Source organism: Primulina tabacum, chromosome 10 (genome assembly GCF_025594145.1).
Source record: "Primulina tabacum isolate GXHZ01 chromosome 10, ASM2559414v2, whole genome shotgun sequence".
Lineage (NCBI taxonomy): Eukaryota > Viridiplantae > Streptophyta > Magnoliopsida > Lamiales > Gesneriaceae > Primulina > Primulina tabacum.
In genome coordinates, this window is record NC_134559.1 from 37,283,544 (window position 1) to 37,307,516 (window position 23,973).

Consider the following 23,973-nt stretch of genomic DNA (forward strand, 5'->3'; position numbering starts at 1 on the left):
GCTGAAAATCTCAAATTAGAGGGTCTTAGAGAAGGAATTAAGCTAAAATCTCGCCACCTCGTTTCGGAGTAAAGAGTCTTGTTCGTTTGCCCGTTTACAATTAAATTAGCCTAAAATTTTGTCCAAATCCGGCAGTGCCCGAGCTACGTTGATTTCACATGTCTTATCAGGTCCCGATCGAGATTCAGATGATTTGAGCCAAAAATCGTCTGTCAACAAGTAATCAAAAATAGAAAAACACGAAAAGGGGTGCAACACGAGTACTTCCAAGGGGTCACCCATTCTAGTACTGCTCTCGCCCAAGCACGCTTAACTTCGGAGTTCTGATAAGATCCGGTGCATTAGTGCTGGTATGATCGCACCCGACATTGAGTGGGAAGTTTATTCTTATAACCCTTGAGTACGTAGGAGCGGGCGGCGATGGACAACACTCGGCACTGCTCTCGCCCAATAAGAACCATGAAGTTAAGCGTTCTAGCACGATGGAAGAGCTAGGATGGGTGACACTCCCTGGTAAATCCTCGTGTCGCGATCGTTTACATAAATTATGGCTAAAACAGTCGAAATATTTGTTTTTAATGAGTTAACCGTCTCCAGAGTAATCTGCATCATACCCTTTCGCACAGAACCGGCTCACGACAACAAAAATCGCTAAATGTTCCCAGAAAAAAGAAAAAAATAAGAAGAAGAAAATAGCGAATGTAAAGCTATTATTATGCTTGAGATAAGATAAAATGGAACCGGAATCGAATTTTGAACTTCCTAAGCGGATTTCTCGAGGAAACAGAAGCCTAACAGAAGCCTAACAGAAGCTGAAAATCTCAAATTAGAGGGTCTTAGAGAAGGAATTAGGCTAAAATCCCGCCACCTCGTTTCGGAGTGTTGAGTCTCGTTCGTTTGCCCGTTTACAATCAAATTAGCCTACAATTTTGTCTAAATCCGGCAGTGCCCGATCTACGTTGATTTCACATGTCTTATCTGGTCCCGATCGAGATTCAGAAGATTTGAGCCGAAAATCGTCAGTCAACAAGTAATCAAAAATAGAAAAACACGAAAATGGGTGCGACACGAGGACTTCCAAGGGGGTCACCCATCCTAGTACTGCTCTCGCCCAAGCACGCTTAACTTCGGAGTTCTGATGGGATCCTGTGCATTAGTGCTGGTATGATCGCGCCCGACATTGAATGAGATGTTTATTCTTATATCCCTCGAGTACGTGTGGAGCGGGCGGCGATGGACAACACGCGGCACTGCTCTCGCTCAATCAGAACAATGAAGTTAAGCGTTCTGGCGCGATGAAAGAGCTAGGATGGGTGACCTCCCTGGGAAGTTCTCGTGTCGCGATCGTTTACTTAAATTATGGCTAAAATAGTCGAAATAATTGTTTTTAATTAGTTAATCGTCTCCGGAGTAATCTGCGTCATACCCTTCCGCACAGAACTGGCTCACGACAACAAAAATCGCTAAATGTTCCCAGAAAATAGAAAAAAAATAAGAATGTCTTATTTGGTCCCGATCGAGATTCAGATGATTTGAGCCGAAAATCGTCTGTCAACAAGTAATCAAAAATAGAAAAACACGAAAAGGGGTGCAACACGAGGACTTCTTAATGGGTCACCCATCCTAGTACTGCTGTCGCCCAAGCACGCTTAAATTCGGAGTTCTGATGGGATCCAGTGCATTAGTGCTGGTATAATCGCACTCGAAATTCAGTGGGATTGTTATTCTTATATCTCTCGAGTACATGTGGAGCGGACGGCGATGGACAACAAATGGCACTTCTCTCGCCCAATCAGAACCATGAAGTTAAGCGTTCTAGCACGATGGCAGACCTAGGATGGGTGGACTCCCTCGAAAGTCCTCGTGACGCGACCGTTTACGTAAATTATGGATAAAACAATCGAAATAATTGTTTTTATTGAGTTAACCGTCTCCGGAGTAATTTGCGTCATACCCTTCCGCACATAACCGGCTTACGGCAACAAAAATTGTTAAATGTTCCCAGAAAATAGAAAAAAATTAAGAATAAGAAAATAACGATTGTAAAGCTATTATTATGCCGTAGATAAGATAAAATGGAACCGGAATCGAATTTCGAACTTCCTAAGCAGATTTCTCGAGGAAACGGAAGCTAACAGAAGCGGAAAATCGCAATTTAAGGGTCTTAGAGAAGGAATTCGGCTAAAATCTCGCCAGCTCATTGCGGAACAATCAAATTTGGTTACAATTTTGTCAAAATCCGGCAGTGCCCGAGCTACGTTGATTTCACATGTCTTATCTGGTCCCGATCGAGATTCAGATGATTTGAGCCGAAAATCGTCTGTCAACAAGTAATCAAAAATAGAAAAACACGAAAAGGGGTGCAACACGAGGACTTCCCAGGTGGTAACCCATCCTAGTACAGCTCTCGCCCAAGCACGCTTAACTTCGGAGTTCTAATGCGATCCGGTGCATTACTGCTGGTATGACCGCACCTGACATTGAGTGGGATATTTATTCTTATATCCATCGAGTACGTAGGAGCAGGCGGCGATGGACAACACTCGGCACTGCTCTCGCCCAATCAGAACCATGAAGTTAAGCGTTGTGGCGCGATGGAAGAGCTAGGATGGGTGACACTCCCTGGTAAATCCTCGTGTCGCGATCATTTACGTAAATTATGGCTAAAACAGTCGAAATATTTGTTTTAATGAGTTAACCGTCTCCGGAGTAATCTGCGTCATACCCTTCCGCATAAAACCGGCTCACGACAACAAAAATTGCTAAATGTTCCCAGAAAATAGAAAAAAAATTAAGAAGAAGAAAATAGCGAATGTAAAGCTATTATTATGCATAGGATATGATAAAATGAAACTGGAATCGAATTTCGGACTTCCTAAGCGGATTTCTCGAGGAAACAGAAGCTTAACAGAAGCGGAAAATCGCAAATTAGAGGGTCTTAGAGAAGGAATTCGGCTAAAATCTCGTCAGCTCATTGCAGAGTAATGAGTCTCGTTCGTTTGCCCGTTTACAATCAAATTATCCTACAATTTTGTCCAAATCCGGCAGTGCCCGAGTTACGTTGATTTCCCATGTCTTATATGGTCCCGATCGAGATTCAGATGATTTGAGCCGAAAATTTTCTGTCAACAAGTAATCAAAAATAGAAAAACACGAAAAGGGGTGCAACACGAGGACTTCCCAGGGGGTCACCCATCCTAGTACGGCTCTCGCCCAAGCACGCTTAACTTCGGTGTTCTGATGGGATCCGGTGCATTAGTGCTGTTATGATCGCACCTTACATTGTGTAGGATGTTTATTCTTATATACCTCGAGTACGTGTGGAGCGGACGGCGATGGACAACACGCGGCACTGCTCTCGTCCAATCAGAACCATGAAGTTAGCGTTCTGGTGCGATAGCAGAGCTAGGATGGGTGACCTCCCTGTGAAGTCCTCGTGTCGCGACCATTTACGTAAATTATAGATAAAACAGTCGAAAATTGTTTTTAATGAGTTAACCGTCTCCGGATTAATCTGCGTCATACCCTTCCGCACAGTACCGGCTCACGACAACAAAAATCGCAAAATGTTTCCAGAATTATAGAAAAAAAAATAAGAATAAGAAAACAGCGAATGTAAAGCCATTATTAAGCCTGAGATACGATAAAATGGAAACAGAATCGAATTTCAAACTTCCTTAGCGGATTTCTCGAGGAAACGGAATCTTAACAGAAGCGAAAAATCGCAAATTAGAGTGTCTTGGAGAAGAAATTCGGCTAAAATCTCGTCAGCTCATCGCGGAGTAATGAGTCTCGTTCGTTTGCCCGTTTACAATCAAATTAGGCTACAATTTTGTACAAATCCGGCAGTGCCCGAGCTACGTCGATTTCACATGTCTTATCTGGTCCCGATCGAGATTCAGATGATTTGAGCCAAAAATCGTATGTCAACAAGAAACCAAAAATATAAAAACACGAAAAGGGGTGCAACACGAGGACTTCCCAGGGGGTCACCCATCCTAGTACTGCTCTCGCCCAAGCATGCTTAACTTCGGAGTTCTGATGGGATTTTTATTCTTATATCCCTCGAGTACGTGTGGAGCAGGCGGCGATGGACAACACGCGGTACTGCTCTCGCCCAATAAGAACCATGAAGTTAAGCGTTCTGGCGCGATGGCAGAGCTAGGATTGGTGACCTCCCTGGGCAGTCCTCGTGTCGCGACCGCTTACGTAAATTATGGCTAAAACATTCGAAATAATTGTTTTTAATGAGTTAACCGTTTCCGGAGTAATCTTCGTCATATCCTTCTGCACAGAACCGGCTCACGACAATAAAAACCGCTAAATGTTCCCAGAAAATAGAAAAAAAATAAGAAGAAGAAAATAGCGAATGTAAAGCTATTATTATGCTTGGTATACGATAAAATGGAACCGAAATCGAATTTCAAACTTCCTAAGAAGATTTCTCGAGGAAACGAAAGATTAACAAAAGCGGAAAATCGCAAATTAGAGGGTCTTAGAGAAGGAATTCGTCTAAAATCTTGCCACCTCGTTGCGGAGTAATGAGGCTCGTTCGTTTGCCCGTTTACAATCAAATTAGCCTACAATTTTGTTAAAATCCGGCAGTGCCCGTACTACGTTGATTTCACATGTCTTATCCGGTCTCGATCGAGATTCAGATGATTTGAGCCTAAAATTGTCCGTCAACATGTAATCAAAAATAGAAAAACACGAAAAGGGGTGCAACACGAGGACTTCTTAGGGGGTCATCCATCCTAGTACTTCTCTCGCCCAGGCACGCTTAACTTGGTAGTTCTGATGGGATCCGGTGCATTAGTGCTGGTATGATCGTACCAGACATTGAATGGGATGTTTATTCTTATATCCCTCGAGTACGTGTGGACCGGGCTGCGATGGACAACACGCGGCACTTCTCTCGCCCAATCAGAACCATGAAGTTAAGCGTTCTGGCGCGATGGCAGAGCTAGGATGGGTGACCTCCCTGGGCAGTCCTCGTGTCGCGACCGTTTACGTAAATTATGGCTAAAACAGTCAAAATAATTCTTTTTAATGAGTTAACCGTCTCCGGAGTAATCTGCGTCATACCCTTCCGCACAGAACCGGCTCACGACAAAAAAAATCGCTAAATGTTCCCAGAAAATAGAAAAAAAAACAAGAAGAAGAAAATAGCGAATGTAAAGCTATTATTATGACAGGGATATAATAAAATGGAACCAGAATCAAATTTCGAACTTCCTAAACGAATTTCTTGAGGAAACGGAAGCTTAACAGAAGCGGAAAATAGCAAATTAGAGGTTCTTAGAGAAGGAATTCGGCTAAAATCTTGCCAGCTCATTGCGGAGTAATGAGTCTCGTTCGATTGCCCGTTTACAATCAAATTAGGCTAAAATTTTTTCAAAATCCGGCAGTTCCTGAGCTACATTGATTTTACATGTCTTATCTTGTCTCGATGAGGATTCAGATGATTTGAGCCGAAAATCGTCTGTCAACAAGTAATCCAAAATAGAAAAACACGAAAAGGGTGCAACATGAGGACTTCCCAGGGGGTCACCCATGCTAGTACGGCTCTCGCCCAAGCACGCTTAACTCCGGAGTTCGGATGGGATCCGGTGCATTAGTGCTGGTATGATCGCACCTGACATTGAGTAGGATGTTTATTCTTATATCCCTCGAGTACGTGTGGAGCGGGCGGCGATGGACAACACGCGGCACTGATCTCGCCCAATCAAACCCATGAAGTTTAGCGTTCTGGTGCGATGGAAGAGCTAGGATGGGTGACCTCCCTGGGAAGTCCTCGTGTCGCGACCATTTACGTAAATTATGGCTAAAACAGTTGAAAATTGTTTTTAATGAGTTAACCGTCTCCGGAGTAATCTGCGACATACCATTCCGCACAGAACCGGCTCACGACAAAAAAATTGCTAAATGTTACCAGAAAAGAGAAAAAAAATAAAAAGAAGAAAATAGCGAATGTAAAGCTATTATTATGGCTGAGATACGATAAAATGGAACCGAAATCGAATTTCGAACTTCCTAAGCGGATTTCTCGAGGAAACGGAAGCTTAACAGAAGCGGAAAATCGCAAATTAGAGGGTCTTAGAGAAGGAATTCGGCTAAAATCTCGCCAGCTCCTTGTGGAGTAATGAGTCTCGTTCGTTTGCCCGTTTACAATCAAATTAGGCTACAATTTGGTCCAAATCCGGCAGTGCTCGAGCTACGTTAGAGCGGGCGGCGATGGAAAACACGCGGCACTTCTCTCGCCCAATCAGAACCATGAAGTTAGGCTCGAAATAATTGTTTTTCATGAGTTAACCGTCTCCGTAGTAATCTGCGTCATACCCTTCCGCACAGAACCGGATCACGACAACAAAAATCGCTAAATGTTCCCAGAAAATAGAAAAAAAAAAGAAGAAGAAAATAGCGAATGTAAAGCTATTTTTATGTTTGAGATACGATAAACTGGAACATGAATCGAATTTCGAACTACCTAAGCGGATTTGTCGAGTAAACATAAGCTTAACAGAATCGGAAAATCGCAAATTAGAGGCTTTTAGAGAAGGAATTTGGCTAAAATCTCGCCAGCTCATTGCGGAGTAATGAGTCTCGTTCGTTTGCCCGTTTACAATCAAATTAGGCTACAATTTTGTCCAAATCCGGCAGTGCCCGAGCTACGTTGATTTCACATGTCTTATCTGGTCCCGATCGAGATTCAGATGATTTGAGCCGAAAATCGTCTGTCAACAAGTAATCAAAAATAGAAAAACACGAAAAGGGGTGCAACACAATGACTTCTGTTGCGACTTTGATTGTTGCACTCCCAAGAGCAGGTTGTCCACAAGTAGTATAATTCGGTGAGTCCGAATATCGTATTCACAGGGAAGCTAAGGTAATTACAAGTCCACTACAATGTCTTTTTGTTTTGTTTTTGTTTTTTGTTTCTTTTTAATTTTAATTGTTTGAATCTTTAATGGGTAAATTTTAATTGTTCAAATTTTAATTTAAGTAGTTGAGATTAAAGGATCCACTCTTGGTATTTTAATAAAGTTAACATTAACGAACAATATTGAAACCCACTTAATAAAATGGTTCCAATATATTAAATAATCATATTTATATTATGTTATATATTATTATCTTATAAGTATATAATATATACTAAAACTTATAAATGTGGTCAAGTATTTATTGTGCTATATATATTTGTAAACACTAAATCAAGGTTCCCACTTTAAATGGTTGGTAAAACCAAACTAACATTTAAATGGTACCAAGAAATTAATATTATGATATATTTATATATAGTAAATCAAGGTTCCCACTTTAAATGGTTGGTAAAACCAAACTAACATCTAAATGGTACCAAGAAATTAATATTATAATATATTCATATATAATAAATCAAGGCATCCACTTTAAATGGTTGGTAATACCAAACTAACATTTAAATGGTTCCAAGAATTTAGTGTAACATATAGCAACAATAAATCAAAACTCCCACTTATAAGTATGGTATAAAAATGCTTAAAGAAATAAATATAACATAAACAATAAATAATGATTAAATAATATAAAACATAGATTCTTACCTTTTAGTAACCTTATTATCATGCCAAGAGTTTCACCTTTTCATCTCAACTTTAGGAAGTTAGCTATTCATTATTCAAACTGTAAAACTTTGAATATGAAATTATCATGTTAATTATATTTAAATGAAGAAATAAAGGAAAAATATAGAGAGAAATATTATGAACTCAAAGGTTTGTTCATAGAATGAGGGATATCTCAATACATTACAATGCACCCCTATTTATAGCCAAATTTGGGAAGACAACCACAAATAAAATATTATTTTTTTACACAAAAGTCTTCATTGGTGTTCCAAGATATTATATTATATTACACATCACTTTTGAAAATCTTCTTCTTGGAATTTGCTTCTTCACATAAAAAGAAACATGTGGATAATTGAGTTGTCTAGTTGTGGTATTTTTTTCAAATCATTTGACCAAGTAATTTGAGAGATATGGTCAAAATACTAGAGCATGGTAAAACTGCCACTCCTTTGGTAACTTTATTTGTTGCTTAATTTGATCCCAATTGTGAGAGGATTTTTATCTCATGCTTGACACCAATATTGTAGATATTAACATCAACTTTCTACAGGTCCAAGAATCATCTTAATCCCATTTGCAACGCCAAGTTTATTCTTGTTTTATCGAACCTGTAAAAAATATTAAAAACTTGTAATTACACAACAACTTATATTTTATACAATTTATTATAAAACATATAATATTTAAACATTTAATAAAACAAAAACTATATATTTATATTATAAATTATTTAATTAATGTACAATTTTTATGTTTATCACACCTTCCAACAAGCTTATTGCTAGTCCCTAGCAATTTAAGCGTTAATAGCAATACAAAACATATTGATTAATTTAAATAGAAATGTAATCAAAACTATCTAAGTGTTTAAATTAAATTTGAAAACTGTCAAAGTTATATCAAGATCATCATAATTATAATTTATGAAATAATTTGAGATGATCAATTCAAAGCTTATTTCAGGTAGTTAAATGTACACGGCCTTCAGAAATTCCTAGTAAGAGTCTCAACTCCATATCCTCACAGGTTAATAAATGTTTCAATTTATGGCAACGATTTCTCTCATGGAGTTGGAATACAGATAAATGCTCAGAAAAATGGTTTACAGAATGCAGACAGACAAACGAGCCAAACTAATCAAAAGATAGAAAATCCATTGATTCAAAATCTAGTTGTTCTTATTATATATTTTTTCCTGATATTTTTTTTTTTGCATAACTTCATGGAATCAGACTAAGTTTATGCTTCTTGACCACATATTTATTTAATTTGTACAATAAATTTCTCTCTCTTTTTTGTTTTTTGTTTTTTTTTATGAGAGATATATGGGTCGTAGCATATAACTTAAAAATTACATAGATATTCAATATCTTTCTTTTTGTATTTTTCTCCGTTTTTTTTTCAGGAAATATCGTTTTTTTTTCTTCAAAATAAGAACTCAAGATCTAAACAATAGATAGTCTCTCTCATGATCAATAAAGGCTCGAAAGCTGTTTTCTCAGTCCTCTCCACTCACTCACAAAATATGTGTGAGTTTAAAATTATAGGCACTCTTATAAGGTATATCTTGGGCCATATACTTTAATACCTGATATTATCACAATGGTTAATCACTCAAAAAGATTTCATAAATCATATTTTTATATTGATCAGAATATTAAAATTGACTTTTTTTTTCAAATAAAAATTTAAACATTCTTAAATAGATTAATGCATGTTCTAATTTAAATCTTTCAAACATGTAATGTATGACAATTTTTGCAAAAATTACTAAGATACAAATAATAAACATGATTTTATTTTAAAATAATATATATTATTTTTTTTATTTATTTTTTTTTAAAATTTTTTTTTATATAAGTTTGTTCTCCCCCCAATCAGAATATGACATTGTCCCTAATGTCAAAATAACTATTAATAAAGAGTACGTAATGAAAGAGATATCACCTGGAATTTTATTGAAGATAACAAACTGAAACAAACGCAAACCAATCCACGACTTTTGAATCAATGATCCAACTTCCTTTTCTTACTGCTTGATTGCGACCAATTGATCTTTGTTATCATCGGATCAGGCTTATGAACAAAAGCTTCCAAATCATCAATTAATTGGTCGGCAGTCGAAGCACAGATGAACATCCGTCGTGAATTTTCTGAAATGAAATTCTGTTCCATAGCTTAATCAAGAAATGTCAACAAACTGTCAAAATAATTATTGATATTCAACAAGCCCACAGGTTTATTATGGATATTAAGTTGTGCCCAAGAAACAGTGTGAAAAATTTCTTCTAATGTACCAAAACCACCTGGTAGTGCAATAAAAGCATCATAATTTTCAATCATTTGAGTGATTCTTTCATACATAGAAGAAACTTTTAATTCCTCCCCAATCGTAACACCTGTAATATTTCCTTCAGCTAAAGCTATAGGAATAATACCCAAAACCTGACTACCTCCAAGATGAGCAGATGTTGAAACAGATCCCATTAACCCAATATTACCTCCCCCATATACCAAGTGAGTTTTTCTCTCAGCCAATATTTTTCCAAGATTATTCGCTGCTTCTACAAACACTTCATTTTTTCCAGGACTCGGCCTACAAAATACACAAATATTTTTCAATGTTTGTGCAGAGGATCCAGCCATGTTTTTACTTTCTTTTTTTTTTCTGCGAAAATAGAGAGAAAGATGAGAGATTTTAGAGGAGTAATATGTTATCATGACAAAACTATGGGTCACAGCTGTAAACAGAATAAATAGTAAAAACAATAATGACACACGCATATAAACAGTAGTGTGATTGTGGCTCACAATTTTCCTCTGGTTTTACGTCCAGAAACGGCTTCAACGCCTTCTATGAGTCGAGAATATGCTTCCCATCCAATTTTCTTATAAATTGGCAAACAGGGTCTTTTTTAGTCGGATTCCCAAGACTATGACGCTCATCTTGGAATTGTTTCCATAAACGGAGAAGTTCAATATGCACATGTCCACTAGAATGCGTCTCAAGAGTCAATAAGATGTTATCTAAAGACTCCTTACTCAGCACATTCTTAATGAAACCAATTTTATCTTCTCTGTTATTTGAAACACATCCCAAAGATCTGCATCGTTTGTCACAAGTCCATCTTGCACACTTATGACAAACCCCTAAACTTTTGGCCCTTCGTTTTTTCGCATAAGTGCTTTTTCCTAATCCAGGCAAATACCGAATGAGCAATGATTGTGGAACTTCTCCTCCTAATCGGACCTTAGCTTCTATTACAAGACGAATATCTTCTGGAATTCCTTTTTGCATTAGCAATCTCAATCTTTCACACCTTCCTGCATAAATTTTTTTTAGAACATTTTCAGAAACAGAGGGAAAATATTTACAAATTTTTGAGAGAATTTCATCCATTTTGAAAAGAAATTATTTTTTTTTTTGTATCAGCAATTGTGGGAAACTGATTTAACCGACTATGAGAGTCACGGAGTACCGTTATCCGCCATTTAACCGGGAAAATAAAAATATTAAGAAAACCTGAAATAAAAACAAACAAACTTAAATGCAACAAAAAAAAAATCAAGGATCAGAAAGGGAAATAAACTCTTCTTGAAAGATTTCATTTTCTAAAAATGGTTTAAGCCTTTGTCCATTTACTTTAAAAATATCACCATTTTTAGGATTTTCAATATCCACAACTCCATAAGTATACACATGCTTTACAACATATGGGCCTGTCCATCTTGATCGTAATTTTCCTGGGAATATGTGAAGTCGAGAATTATAAAGCAAAACTTTTTTACCAATCTCAAAAGATTTTCTAAGAATTGTTTTATCATGAAATGATTTGATTTTTGCTTTATAAATCCTTGAATTCTCATACGCGTCATTTCTGAGTTCATCGAGTTCATTAAGTTGCAATTTACGCAATTTGTTGGCATCATCCATGCTTGAATTTAATGTTTTGATCGCCCAATAAGCTTTATGTTCCAATTCCACAGGCAAATGACAATATTTTCATAAACCAACCTATAGGGAGACATATTCAATGATGTTTTAAAAGCTGTTCGATATGCCCAAAGTGCATCATTAAGTTGCAGAGACCAATCTTTTCTATTTGAGTTAACAGTTTTTTCCAAAATTTGCTTTATCTCCCTATTAGCTAATTCAACTTGTCCATTTGTTTGAGGATGATAAGGAGTAGTTACTTTATGAGTAATACCATATTTTTTCATTAATGAAGCAAATGGTTTATTAACAAAGTGAGTTCCCCCATCACTTATCATGGCTCGAGGAATTCCAAATCTACTAAAAATATTTTCTTTTAAAAATTTGATGACGATTTTATGATCATTTTTTCGACATGGAATTGCCTCTATCCATTTGGAAACATAATCAACTGCAACTAAAATATACAAGTATCCAAACGACAATGGAAAAGGTCCCATAAAATCAATTCCCCAACAGTCAAAGATTTCAATGATAGGATTCAAAGGCATCATGTTTCTTTTTGAAATCGCACCCAATTTTTGACAATTTTCACAGATCTTGCAGATTTCGTGGGTGTCTTTAAACAAAGTGGGCCAATAAAATCCACACTGCAAGATTTTTGCAGCCGTTTTCTTTGAAGAAAAATGTCCTCCGCATGCTTCTGAATGACAAAATTTAATGACACTACTAACCTCATTGTCGGATATGCAACGTCGAAAAATTTGATCTGGACAATACTTGAACAGATACGGATCATCCCAATAAAAGTTTTTTACCTCATTCAAAAATTTTTTTTATCTTGGGAACTCCATTGCGGTGGCATTTTTCCTGTCACAAGAAAATTTACTATGTTAGCAAACCAAGGTGTAGTAGTAACTGAAAATAGATGTTCGTCAGGAAAACTATCGTTAATTGGTGTCATTTCACAAGATGATCCTGTTACTAGTCTCGATAAATGATCGGCTACGACATTCTCGGTTCCTTTTTTATCTTTGATCACAATGTCAAATTCTTGGAGTAACAAAATCCATCGTATCAGTCGTGGCTTTGCATCCTGTTTGGTCAACAAATATCTAATAGCAGAATGATCAGTAAACACAATAGTCGTTGATCCAATCAAATAAGAACGAAATTTATCTAATGCAAATATTACAGCAAGTAGTTCTTTTTCAGTTGTGGAGTAATTCATTTGTGCATTGTTTAAAGTTCTACTTGCATAATATATCACATAAGGCTTACCGTTTCTTCTTTGACCCAGTACTGCACCGACTGCATAATCACTCGCATCGCACATGATTTCAAATGGTAAAGACCAGTCAGGAGGTTGCATGATAGGAGCTGATGTTAAATGTCGAATAATTTTATCAAAAGCATTTTGACATTCTTGAGTCCACTCAAATGCAGTGTCTTTTGTTAAGAGGTTACAAATGGGTTTAGAGATTAAACTAAAGTCCTTTATAAACCTCCGATAAAATCCATCATGTCCCAAAAATGAGCGAATTTCTTTAATGGTTTTTGGAGGGGGTAAATTGGCAATGACATCAACTTTTGCTTTATCAACTTCAATTCCATGAGATGACACGACATGTCCCAAAACAATTCCAGAAGTAATCATGTAATGACATTTTTCCCAATTTAAAATAAGACCTTTTTCCACGCATCTTTTTAAAACTTTTTCCAAATTTTCAAGACAATTATCAAATGTATTCCCAAAGACAGTTAAATCATCCATGAAAATTTCCAAACAATTTTCAACCATGTCGCAAAAAATGCTTAGCATACATCTTTGAAATGTTGCTGGGGCATTGCATAAACCAAATGGCATCCTTCTGAATGCAAATGTTCCAAAAGGACATGTGAATGTAGTTTTTTCTTGATCTTCGAGTGCAATGGGAATTTGATAATAACCTGAATATCCATCAAGAAAACAGTAGTATGGATGACCTGCTACTCTTTCTAAAATTTGATCCAAAAATGGTAATGGAAAATGATCTTTTCCAGTGGCGTCATTTAATTTTCTATAAGCAATACACATCCGCCAACTAGATGGGACTCGACTTGTTAACAATTCACCTTTTTTCATTTTTTATCACTGTGATGCCAGATTTTTTTGGAACTACTTGTGTTGGGCTTACCCACTTACTATCAGAAATAGGGTAGATAATCCCAACATCAAGTAGTTTGAGAACTTCAGTTTTCACAACATCTTTCATGAGTGGATTTAATCTCCTTTGTGGTTGTTGAGATGTTTTAGCATTTTCTTCTAAATGAATTTTGTGTGTGCAAATTAGTGGATTAATGCCCTTGAGATCTTTTAGTGTCCAACCAATTGCATTTTTATGTCTTTTAAGCATATCAACTAATTTACCTTCTTGATCACTTTCTAGTTTGGAAGAAATTACCACTGGATATGTTTCATCTTCTCCAAGAAATGCATACTTCAATTCTTCTGGCAAGGGTTTTAACTCCAATATGGGTGGTTCGTCTTTGTTCTCATATTTTGCATCAAATTCTTTCTCTGATCCTGGTAACGAGTGATACCTGATAAAATCATCAAGATCAATTTCAATATTTTCTTTAACAATTTCAATTGAACAAATATCTAATTGATCACGAATACTACCTTCTTGAATGTTTTCTTCCACAAGAGTTTCAATAAGATTTTCAATCTTCACTTTCATCTCCTTTGTCATGTGGTTGCTTACAAAGATTAAAAACATTGAGCTCCAAGGTCATGTTACCAAATGACAACTTCATTATTCCATTCCTGCAATTTATAAGGGCATTAGAAGTTGCTAAAAATGGACGACCCAGAATTACAGGAATTGCATTACAAGCTTTGATAGGTTGTGTATCTAAAACTATGAAATCGACAGGATATACAAAGTTATCAACTTGGACCAATACGTCTTCTATCATACCTCTTGGCACTTTAACATATCTATCGGCAAGTAAAAGTGTTACCGAAGTTGATTTTAACTCGCCTAGATTGAGTTCTTGATAAACTGAATATGGAAGTAAATTCACACTAGCTCCAAGATCAAGCAAGGCTTTTTTAATCTTTCGTTATCCAATAATACATGAAATAGTAGGACAACCAGGGTCTTTGTATTTCAAAGTATTATTATTTTGAATGATTGAAGTTACTTGTTCGGCTAAAAATGCTTTCTTTTTCACATTCAATTTTCTTTTCACAGTGCACAAGTCTTTCAAAAATTTGGCATATAATGGTACCTGTTTTATTGCATCTAATAAAAGAATATTAACTTTTACTTGTTTAAAAATATCATATATATCAGAATTCAAATTTGATTTTTTTGTATTTTTCAATGCATGAGGGAATGGTGGTGACACTGTTTGTTGAACCTCCTCTTCGCAAGTTATGGGTTCCACTTCCTTACCCTTTGAAGTTGATTTATCATCATCTTCACAAGGTTCAAGAATGGATTTTTCCACAACCTTACCACTTCGAAGGGTAATAACAGATTTTACCTGATCCATCGGTTGAGTTCCAGAAGTTCCAGTTTGTGAATGATGATCCTTGGGATTAGGCAGAGGTTGTGAAGGAAATTTACCTTTTTCATGAACATTAAGTGCATATGCAAATTTAGCAAGAGTATCTTTCAAATCTGTCATGGTTTGAGCAGTTTGAGTATTGATAGACTCTTGCTTTGCAATGAAAGAATTCAATGTATCTTCCAAATTTCTTTTAGGTGGAGGAACATAAGGTGCATAATTTTGAAAATTTTGTTGATTTTGGAAATGTGGTTGTGAAAATTATGCAGCATTATCATTCCTCCAACTAAAATTTGGATGATTTCGCCAACCTGGATTGTAATTTTGAGAAAATGGTTCAAAATTTGGCCTTTTGAAATTGTTCAAAACATTGGCTTGTTCATGGAGACATTCTTTAAAAGAGGGCAAAGTGGGACAATCTTTTGTAAAATGATCACTTGTATCACAGATGTGACACGCAATTTCTTGAACAGATTTTAATTGACCATTCTTTTTCAATTCAAGTGCCTCAACTTTTCTTGCCAAAGATGTAAATCTAGCTTGAAGATCATGTTCATCTTTGAGAGTGTACATACCTCCACCAGATGTAGGAGATTGAATCTTGTTTGATGGTTCGATTGTACCTATAGTGTCCCAATTTTGAGCATTTTCAGCTAATAAATCGAGATACTCAATTGCCTCATTTGGATCTTTATCTTCAAATGTTCCATTACACATAAATTCAACCATTTGCCTATCTTTAGGTGTTAAGCCTTCATAAAATTGAGAAACAACTCTCCAAATTTCAAAACCATGATGTGGACAAAGATTAAGCAATTCTTTGTATCTATCCCAACACTGATAAAAAGTTTCTCCTTGTTTTTGAGTGAAAGTAATGATTTGCCTTTTGAAAGAATCTGTTCTATGAGATGGAAAAAACTTTTTCAAAAATTGTTGTTGCAATTCATCCCAAGTTCGAATGGATCCCGATCTAAGATTTTGTAGCCAAGTTTTAGCTTTATCTTTTAAAGAAAAAGGAAAAAGCTTAAGTCGAATGGTGTTCATGCTACAATTTAGATCATTATATGTGTTGCACACTTCTTCAAACTCTCGTAAATGCATGTATGGATTTTCAGAATCTAAGCCATGAAAATTGGGTAAAAGTTGGATAATACCAGGCTTAAAATTGAAATGAGATGCATCAGGGGGAAAAATTAGACATGAAGGTGCACTAGTACGTGTAGGATTCATGTGATCTCTAAGTGTTCTTCGTCTATCATGATCATGTTGAGATTGAATTTCATCTTCATTTTCTTGGATGGGTTCTTACGCCATGTTTTGTAAAAATAAAGGGTTATTTCGAATGAGTCGACCACTAAGTGTACGTGACCAAATGCTCATGCAAATGTAAATGCAAAAAAAATAAAAACACACAAAAGCAATAAAAATTTAAATAAAGAAAAATAAATTATAAACAAAATTAAATAGACTTGAAATTAAATTATACTTCCCCGGCAACGGCGCCAAAAACTTGTTGCGACTTTGATTGTTGCACTCCCAAGAGCAGGTTGTCCACAAGTAGTATAATTCGGTGAGTCCGAATATCGTATCCACAGGGAAGCTAAGGTAATTACAAGTCCACTACAATGTCTTTTTGTTTTGTTTTTGTTTTTTGTTTCTTTTTAATTTTAATTGTTTGAATCTTTAATGGGTAAATTTTAATTAATTTAAGTAGTTGAGATTAAAGGATCCACTCTTGGTATTTTAATAAAGTTAACATTAACGAACAATATTGAAACCCACTTAATAAAATGGTTCCAATATATTAAATAATCATATTTATATTATGTTATATATTATTATCTTATAAGTATATAATATATACTAAAACTTATAAATGTGGTCAAGTATTTATTGTGCTATATATATTTGTAAACACTAAATCAAGGTTCCCACTTTAAATGGTTGGTAAAACCAAACTAACATTTAAATGGTACCAAGAAATTAATATTATGATATATTTATATATAGTAAATCAAGGTTCCCACTTTAAATGGTTGGTAAAACCAAACTAACATCTAAATGGTACCAAGAAATTAATATTATAATATATTCATATATAATAAATCAAGGCATCCACTTTAAATGGTTGGTAATACCAAACTAACATTTAAATGGTTCCAAGAATTTAGTGTAACATATAGCAACAATAAATCAAAACTCCCACTTATAAGTATGGTATAAAAATGCTTAAAGAAATAAATATAACATAAACAATAAATAATGATTAAATAATATAAAACATAAATTCTTACTTTTTAGTAACCTTATTATCATGCCAAGAGTTTCACCTTTTCATCTCAACTTTAGGAAGTAGCTATTCATTATTCAAAGTGTAAAACTTTGAATATGAAATTATCATGCTAATTATATTTAAATGAAGAAATAAAGGAAAAATATAGAGAGAAATATTATGAACTCAAAGGTTTGTTCATAGAATGAGGGATATCTCAATACATTACAATGCACCCCTATTTATAGCCAAATTTGGGAAGACAACCACAAATAAAATATTATTTTTTTACACAAAAGTCTTCATTGGTGTTCCAAGATATTATATTATATTACACATCACTTTTGAAAATCTTCTTCTTGGAATTTGCTTCTTCACATAAAAAGAAACATGTGGATAATTGAGTTGTCTAGTTGTGGTATTTTTTTCAAATCATTTGACCAAGTAATTTGAGAGATATGGTCAAAATACTAGAGTATGGTAAAACTGTCACTCCTTTGGTAACTTTATTTGTTGCTTAATTTGATCCCAATTGTGAGAGGATTTTTATCTCATGCTTGACACCAATATTGTAGATATTAACATCAACTTTTTACAGGTCCAAGAATCATCTTAATCTCATTTGCAACGCCAAGTTTATTCTTGTTTTATCGAACCTGTAAAAATAGTAAAAACTTGTAATTACACAACAACTTATATTTTATACAATTTATTATAAAACATATAATATTTAAACATTTAATAAAACAAAAACTATATATTTATATTATAAAACATTTAATTAATGTACAATTTTTATGTTTATCACACCTTCCAACCAGTTTATTGCTAGTCCCTAGCAATTTAAGCGTTAATAGCAATACAAAACATATTGATTAATTTAAATAGAAATGTAATCAAAACTATCTATGTGTTTAAATTAAATTTGAAAACTGTCAAAGTTATATCAAGATCATCATAATTATAATTTATGAAATAATTTGAGATGATCAATTCAAAGCTTATTTCAGGTAGTTAAATGTACACGGCCTTCAGAAATTCCTAGTAAGAGTCTCAACTCCATATCCTCACAGGTTAATAAATGTTTCAATTTATGGCAACGATTTCTCTCATGGTGCATTAGTACTGGTATGGATCCGGTGCATTAGTACTGGTATGATCGCACCCGACATTGAGTGGGATGTTAATTCTTATATCCCTCGAGTACGTGTGGAGCAAGCGGCGATGGACAACACTCGGCACTGCTCAAGCCCAATCAGAACCCTGAAGTTAAGCGTTCTGGCGCGATGGCAGAGCTAGGATGGGTGACCTCCCTGGCAGTCCTCGTGTCGCGACCGTTTACATAAATTTTGATAAAAACAGTCGAAATAATTGTTTTTAATGAGTTAATCGTCTCCGGAGTAATCTGCGTCATACCCTTCCGCACAGAACTGGCTAACGACAATAAAAATCTCTAAATGTTCCCAGAAAATAGAAAAAAAAACAGAAGAAGAAAATAGAGAACGTAAAGCTATTATTATGCCTGGGATACAATAAAATGGAACCGAAATCGAATTTCGGACTTCCTAAGCGAATTTCTCGAGGAAACGGCAGCTTAACAGAAGCGGAAAATCGCAAATTAGAGGGTCTTAGAGAAGGAATTCGGCTAAAATCTCGCCACCCCGTTGCGGAGTAATGAGTCTCGTTCGTTTGCCCGTTTACAATCAAATTAGGCTACAATTTTGTCCAAATCCGGCAGTGCCCGAGCTACGTTGATTTCACATGTCTTATCTGGTCCTGATCGAGATTAAGTTGATTTGAGCCGAAAATCGTCTGTCAACAAGTAATAAAAAATAGAAAAACACGAAAAGGGTCGCAACACGAGGACTTCCCAGGGGGTTACCCATCCTAGTATTGCTCTCGCCCAAGCACGCTTAACTTCGGAGTTCTGATGGGATCCGATGAATTAGTGCTGGTATGATCACACCCGACATTGAGTGGGATGTTTATTCTTATATCCCTCGAGTACGTGTGGAGCGGGCGGCGATGGACAACACTCGGCACTGCTCAAGCCCAATCAGAACCCTGAAGTTAAGCGTTCTGGCGCGATGGCAGAGCTAAGATGGGTGACTTCCCTGGGCAGTCCTCGTGTCGCGATTGTTTATGTAAATTATGGCTAAAACCGTCGAAATAATTGTTTTTAATGAGTTAACCTTCTCCAGAGTAATCTGCGTCATACCCTTCCGCACAGAACCGGCTCACGACAACAAAAATCGATAAATGTTCCCAGAAAATAGAAAAAAATTAAGAATAAGAAAATAACGAATGTAAAGCTATTATTATGCCTGAGATAAGATAAAATGGAACCGGAATTTAATTTCGAACTTCCTAAGCGGATTTCTTGAGGAAACGGAAGCTTAATAGAAGCGGAAAATCGCAAATTAGAGAGTCTTAGAGAAGGAATTCGGCTAAATTCTCGCCAGCTCATTGCGGAGTAATGAGTCTCGTTCGTTTGCCCGTATACAATAAAATTAGGCTACAATTTTGTCAAAATCCGGCAGTGCCCAAGCTACGTTGATTTCACATGTCTTATATGGTCCCGATCGAGATTCAGATGATTTGAGCCGAAAATTGTCTGTCAACAAGTAATCAAAAATAGAAAAACACGAAAAAGGGTGCAACACGAGGACTTCCCAGGGGGTCACCCATCCTAGTACTACTCTCGCCCAAGCACGCTTAACTTCGGAGTTATGATGGGATCCAGTGCATTAGTGCTGGTATGATCGCACCCGACATTGAGTGGGATGTTTATTCTTATATCCCTCGGGTACGTGTGGAGCGGACGGCGATGGAAAACACGCGGCACTCCTCTCGCTCAATCAGAACCATGAAGTTAAGCGTTCTTGCGCGATGGAAGAGCTAGGATAGGTGACCTCCCTTGTAAGTCCTCCTGTCGCGATCGTTTACTTAAATTATGGCTAAAACAGTCGAAATAATTGATTTTAATTAGTTAACCGTCTCCAGAGTAATCTGCGTCATATCCTTCCGCACAGAACCGGCTCACAACAACAAAAATCGCTAAATGTTCCCAGAAAATAGAAAAAAATAAGAATGTTTTATTTGGTCCGATCGAGATTCAGATGATTTGAGCCGAAAATCGTCTGTCAACATGTAATCAAAAATAGAAAAACACGAAAAGGTGTGCAACACGAGGACTTCCTAATGGGTCACCCATCCTAGTACTGCTGTCGCCAAAGCGTGCTTAAATTCGGAGTTATGATGGGATCCGGTGCATTAGTGCTGGTATAATCGCACTCGACATTCAGTGGGATTTTTATTCTTATATCCCTCGAGTACATGTGGAGCGGACGGCGATGGACAACACGCGGCACTTCTCTCGCCCAATCAGAACCATGAAGTTAAGCGTTCTGGTGCGATGGCAGAGCTAGGATGGGTGACCTCCCTCGGAAGTCCTCGTGTCGCGACCGTTTACGTAAATTATGGATAAAACAGGCGAAATAATTGTTTTTAATGAGTTAACCGTCTCCGGAGTAATCTGCGTCATACTCTTCCGCACAGAATCGGCTCACGACAACAAAAATCGCTAAATGTTCCTAGAAAATAGAAAAAAATTAAGAATAAGAAAATAACGAATGTAAAGCTATTATTATGCCTGAGATAAGATAAAATGGAACCGGAATTTAATTTCGAACTTCCTAAGCGGATTTCTCGAGGAAACGGAAGCTTAAAAGAAGAAAAAAATCGCAAATTATAGGGTATTAGAGAAGGAATTCGGCTAAAATCTCGCCAACTCATTGCGGAGTAATGAGTCTCGTTCGTTTGCCTATTTACAATCAAATTGGGCTACAATTTTTTCAAAATCCGGCAGTTCCCGAGCTACATTGATTTCACATGTCTTATCTGGTCTCGATCGAGATTCAGATGATTTGAGCCGAAAATTGTCTGTCAACAAGTAATCAAAATTAGAAAAACACGAAAAGGAGTGCAACACGAGGACTTCCCAGGGGGTCACCAATCCTAGTATTGCTCTCGCCAAAGCACGCTTAACTTCGGAGTTTTGATGGGATCCGGTGCATTATTGCTGGTATGATCGCACCCGACATTGAGTTGGATGTTTATTCTTATATCCCTCGAGTACGTGTGGCGCGGGCGGGGATAGACAACACGCAGCACTGCTCTCGCCCAATAAGAACCATGAAGTTAAGCGTTCTAGAGCGATGGCAGAGCTAGGATGGGTGGCCTCCCTGGGAAGTCCTCGTGTCGCGACCGTTTACGTAAATTATAGCTAAAACAGTCGAAATAATTGTTTTTAATGAGTTAACCGTCTTCGGAGTTATCTGCGTCATACCCTTCCGCCCAGAACCGGCTCACGACGACAAAAATCGCTAAATGTTCCTAGAAAATAGAAAAAAAATTAAGAAGAAGAAAATAGCGAATGTAAAGTTATTAATATGCCTGGGATACGATAAAATGAAACCAAAATCGAATTTCGAACTTTCTAAACGGATTTCTCGAGAAAACGGAAACTTAACATGAGCGAAAAATCTCAAATTAAAGGGACTTAGAAAAGGAATTAGGCGAATATCTCGCCACCTCGTTGCGGAGTAATGAGTCTCGTTCTTTTTCCCGTTTACAATAAAATTAGCCAACAATTTTTCCAAATCCGGCAGTGCCCGAGCTACGTTGATTTCACATGTCTGATCTGGTCCTGATCGAGATTCAGATGATTTGAACAAAAAATCGTCTGTCAACAAGTAATAAAAAATAGAAAAACACGAAAAGGGGCGCAACACGAGGACTTCCCAGGGGGTTATCCATTCTAGTACTGCTCTCGCCCAAGCACGCTTAACTTCGGAGTTCTGATGGGATCCGATGAATTAGTGCTGGTATGATCGCACCCGACATTGAGTGGGATGTTTATTCTTATATCCCTCGAGTACGTGTGGAGCGGGCGGCGATGGACAACACTCGGCACTGCTCAAGCCCAATCAGAACCCTGAAGTTAAGCGTTCTGGCGCGATGGCAGAGCTAAGATGGGTGACCTCCCTGGGCAGTCCTCGTGTCGCGATTGTTTATGTAAATTATGGCTAAAACAGTCGAAATAATTGTTTTTAATGAGTTAACCGTCTCCAGAGTAATCTGCGTCATATCCTTCCGCACAGAACCGGCTCACGACAACAAAAATAGCTAAATGTTCCCAGAAAATAGAAAAAAATTAAGAATAAGAAAATAACGAAAGTAAAGCTATTATTATGCCTGAGATAAGATAAAATGGAACCGGAATTTAATTTCGAACTTCCTAAGCGGATTTCTTGAGGAAACGGAAGCTTAATAGAAGCGGAAAATCGCAAATTAGAGTCTTAGAGAAGGAATTCGGCTAAAATCTTGCCAGCTCATTGCGGAGTAATGAGTCTCGTTCGTTTGCCCGTTTACAATCAAATTAGGCTACAATTTTTTCAAAATCCGGCAGTTCCCGAGCTACATTGATTTCACATGTCTTATCTGCTCTCGATCGAGATTCAGATGATTTGAGCCGAAAATTGTCTGTCAACAAGTAATCAAAATTAGAAAAACACGAAAAGGGGTGCAATACGAGGACTTCCCAAGGGGTCACCAATCCTAGTATTGCTCTCGCCAAAGCACGCTTAACTTCGGAGTTTTGATGGGATCCGGTGCATTATTGCTGGTATGATCGCACCCGACATTGAGTAGGATGTTTATTCTTATATCCCTCGAGTACGTGTGGCGCGGGCGGGGATAGACAACACGCGGCACTGCTCTCGCCCAATAAGAACCATGAAGTTAAGCGTTCTGGAGCGATGGCAGAGCTAGGATGGGTGGCCTCCCTGGGAAGTCCTCGTGTCGCGACCGTTTACGTAAATTATAGCTAAAACAGTCGAAATAATTGTTTTTAATGAGTTAACCGTGTTCGGAGTTATCTGCGTCATACCCTTCCGCCCAGAACCGGCTCACGACGACAAAAATCGCTAAATGTTCCGAGAAAATAGAAAAAAAATTAAGAAGAAGAAAATAGCGAATGTAAAGTTATTAATATGCCTGGGATACGATAAAATGAAACCAGAATCGAATTTCGAACTTTCTAAGCGGATTTCTCGAGAAAATGGAAACTTAACAGGAGCGAAAAATCTCAAATTAGAGGGACTTAGAAAAGGAATTAGGCGAATATCTCGCCACCTCGTTGCGGAGTAATGAGTCTCGTTCTTTTTCCCGTTTACAATAAAATTAGCCAACAATTTTTCCAAATCCGGCAGTGCCCGAGCTACGTTGATTTCACATGTCTGATCTGGTCCTGATCGAGATTCAGATGATTTGAACCGAAAATCGTCTGTCAACAAGTAATAAAAAATAGAAAAACACGAAAAGGGGCGCAACACGAGGACTTCCCAGGGGGTTATCCATCCTAGTACTGCTCTCGCCCAAGCACGCTTAACTTCGGAGTTATGATGGGATCCGATGAATTAGTGCTGGTATGATCGCACCTTCACATTGAGTGGGATGTTTATTCTTTTATCCCTCGAGTACGTGTGGAGCGGGCGGCGATGGACAACACTCGGCACTGCTCAAGCCCAATCAGA

The 23,973-nt window shown here is 37.0% G+C and overlaps 14 non-coding genes and 1 pseudogene across 14 annotated transcripts; 1 reads left to right on the top strand and 14 right to left on the bottom strand.

Moving 5' to 3' along the window:
- Positions 1–246: 246 nt before the first annotated feature.
- LOC142516756 (5S ribosomal RNA) lies at positions 247–364 on the bottom strand. Its single transcript, XR_012812535.1, has one exon. It is a non-coding gene; the product is annotated as a 5S ribosomal RNA (ribosomal RNA).
- A 693-nt stretch (positions 365–1,057) lies between these two features.
- Positions 1,058–1,176, bottom strand: LOC142514807 (5S ribosomal RNA). Its single transcript, XR_012810684.1, has one exon. It is a non-coding gene; the product is annotated as a 5S ribosomal RNA (ribosomal RNA).
- A 409-nt stretch (positions 1,177–1,585) lies between these two features.
- Positions 1,586–1,704, bottom strand: LOC142509580 (5S ribosomal RNA). The gene has a single exon (XR_012807747.1). It is a non-coding gene; the product is annotated as a 5S ribosomal RNA (ribosomal RNA).
- Positions 1,705–2,357: 653 nt separating this feature from the next.
- LOC142506509 (5S ribosomal RNA) lies at positions 2,358–2,476 on the bottom strand. Its single transcript, XR_012804798.1, has one exon. It is a non-coding gene; the product is annotated as a 5S ribosomal RNA (ribosomal RNA).
- Positions 2,477–3,159: 683 nt separating this feature from the next.
- LOC142517520 (5S ribosomal RNA) lies at positions 3,160–3,278 on the bottom strand. Its single transcript, XR_012813261.1, has one exon. It is a non-coding gene; the product is annotated as a 5S ribosomal RNA (ribosomal RNA).
- Positions 3,279–4,716: 1,438 nt separating this feature from the next.
- LOC142509990 (5S ribosomal RNA) lies at positions 4,717–4,835 on the bottom strand. Its single transcript, XR_012808132.1, has one exon. It is a non-coding gene; the product is annotated as a 5S ribosomal RNA (ribosomal RNA).
- A 683-nt stretch (positions 4,836–5,518) lies between these two features.
- On the bottom strand, positions 5,519–5,637 carry LOC142517221 (5S ribosomal RNA). Its single transcript, XR_012812979.1, has one exon. It is a non-coding gene; the product is annotated as a 5S ribosomal RNA (ribosomal RNA).
- Positions 5,638–15,892: 10,255 nt separating this feature from the next.
- On the top strand, positions 15,893–16,001 carry LOC142513037 (small nucleolar RNA R71). Its single transcript, XR_012809004.1, has one exon. It is a non-coding gene; the product is annotated as a small nucleolar RNA R71 (small nucleolar RNA).
- A 3,225-nt stretch (positions 16,002–19,226) lies between these two features.
- Positions 19,227–19,345, bottom strand: LOC142506612 (5S ribosomal RNA). Its single transcript, XR_012804899.1, has one exon. It is a non-coding gene; the product is annotated as a 5S ribosomal RNA (ribosomal RNA).
- Positions 19,346–20,028: 683 nt separating this feature from the next.
- On the bottom strand, positions 20,029–20,147 carry LOC142513550 (5S ribosomal RNA). The gene has a single exon (XR_012809491.1). It is a non-coding gene; the product is annotated as a 5S ribosomal RNA (ribosomal RNA).
- A 407-nt stretch (positions 20,148–20,554) lies between these two features.
- Positions 20,555–20,673, bottom strand: LOC142512588 (5S ribosomal RNA; annotated as a pseudogene).
- Positions 20,674–21,356: 683 nt separating this feature from the next.
- Positions 21,357–21,475, bottom strand: LOC142509863 (5S ribosomal RNA). The gene has a single exon (XR_012808011.1). It is a non-coding gene; the product is annotated as a 5S ribosomal RNA (ribosomal RNA).
- Positions 21,476–22,158: 683 nt separating this feature from the next.
- On the bottom strand, positions 22,159–22,277 carry LOC142516053 (5S ribosomal RNA). Its single transcript, XR_012811868.1, has one exon. It is a non-coding gene; the product is annotated as a 5S ribosomal RNA (ribosomal RNA).
- A 681-nt stretch (positions 22,278–22,958) lies between these two features.
- Positions 22,959–23,077, bottom strand: LOC142509847 (5S ribosomal RNA). The gene has a single exon (XR_012807996.1). It is a non-coding gene; the product is annotated as a 5S ribosomal RNA (ribosomal RNA).
- A 683-nt stretch (positions 23,078–23,760) lies between these two features.
- On the bottom strand, positions 23,761–23,879 carry LOC142508787 (5S ribosomal RNA). The gene has a single exon (XR_012806990.1). It is a non-coding gene; the product is annotated as a 5S ribosomal RNA (ribosomal RNA).
- Positions 23,880–23,973: the final 94 nt, after the last annotated feature.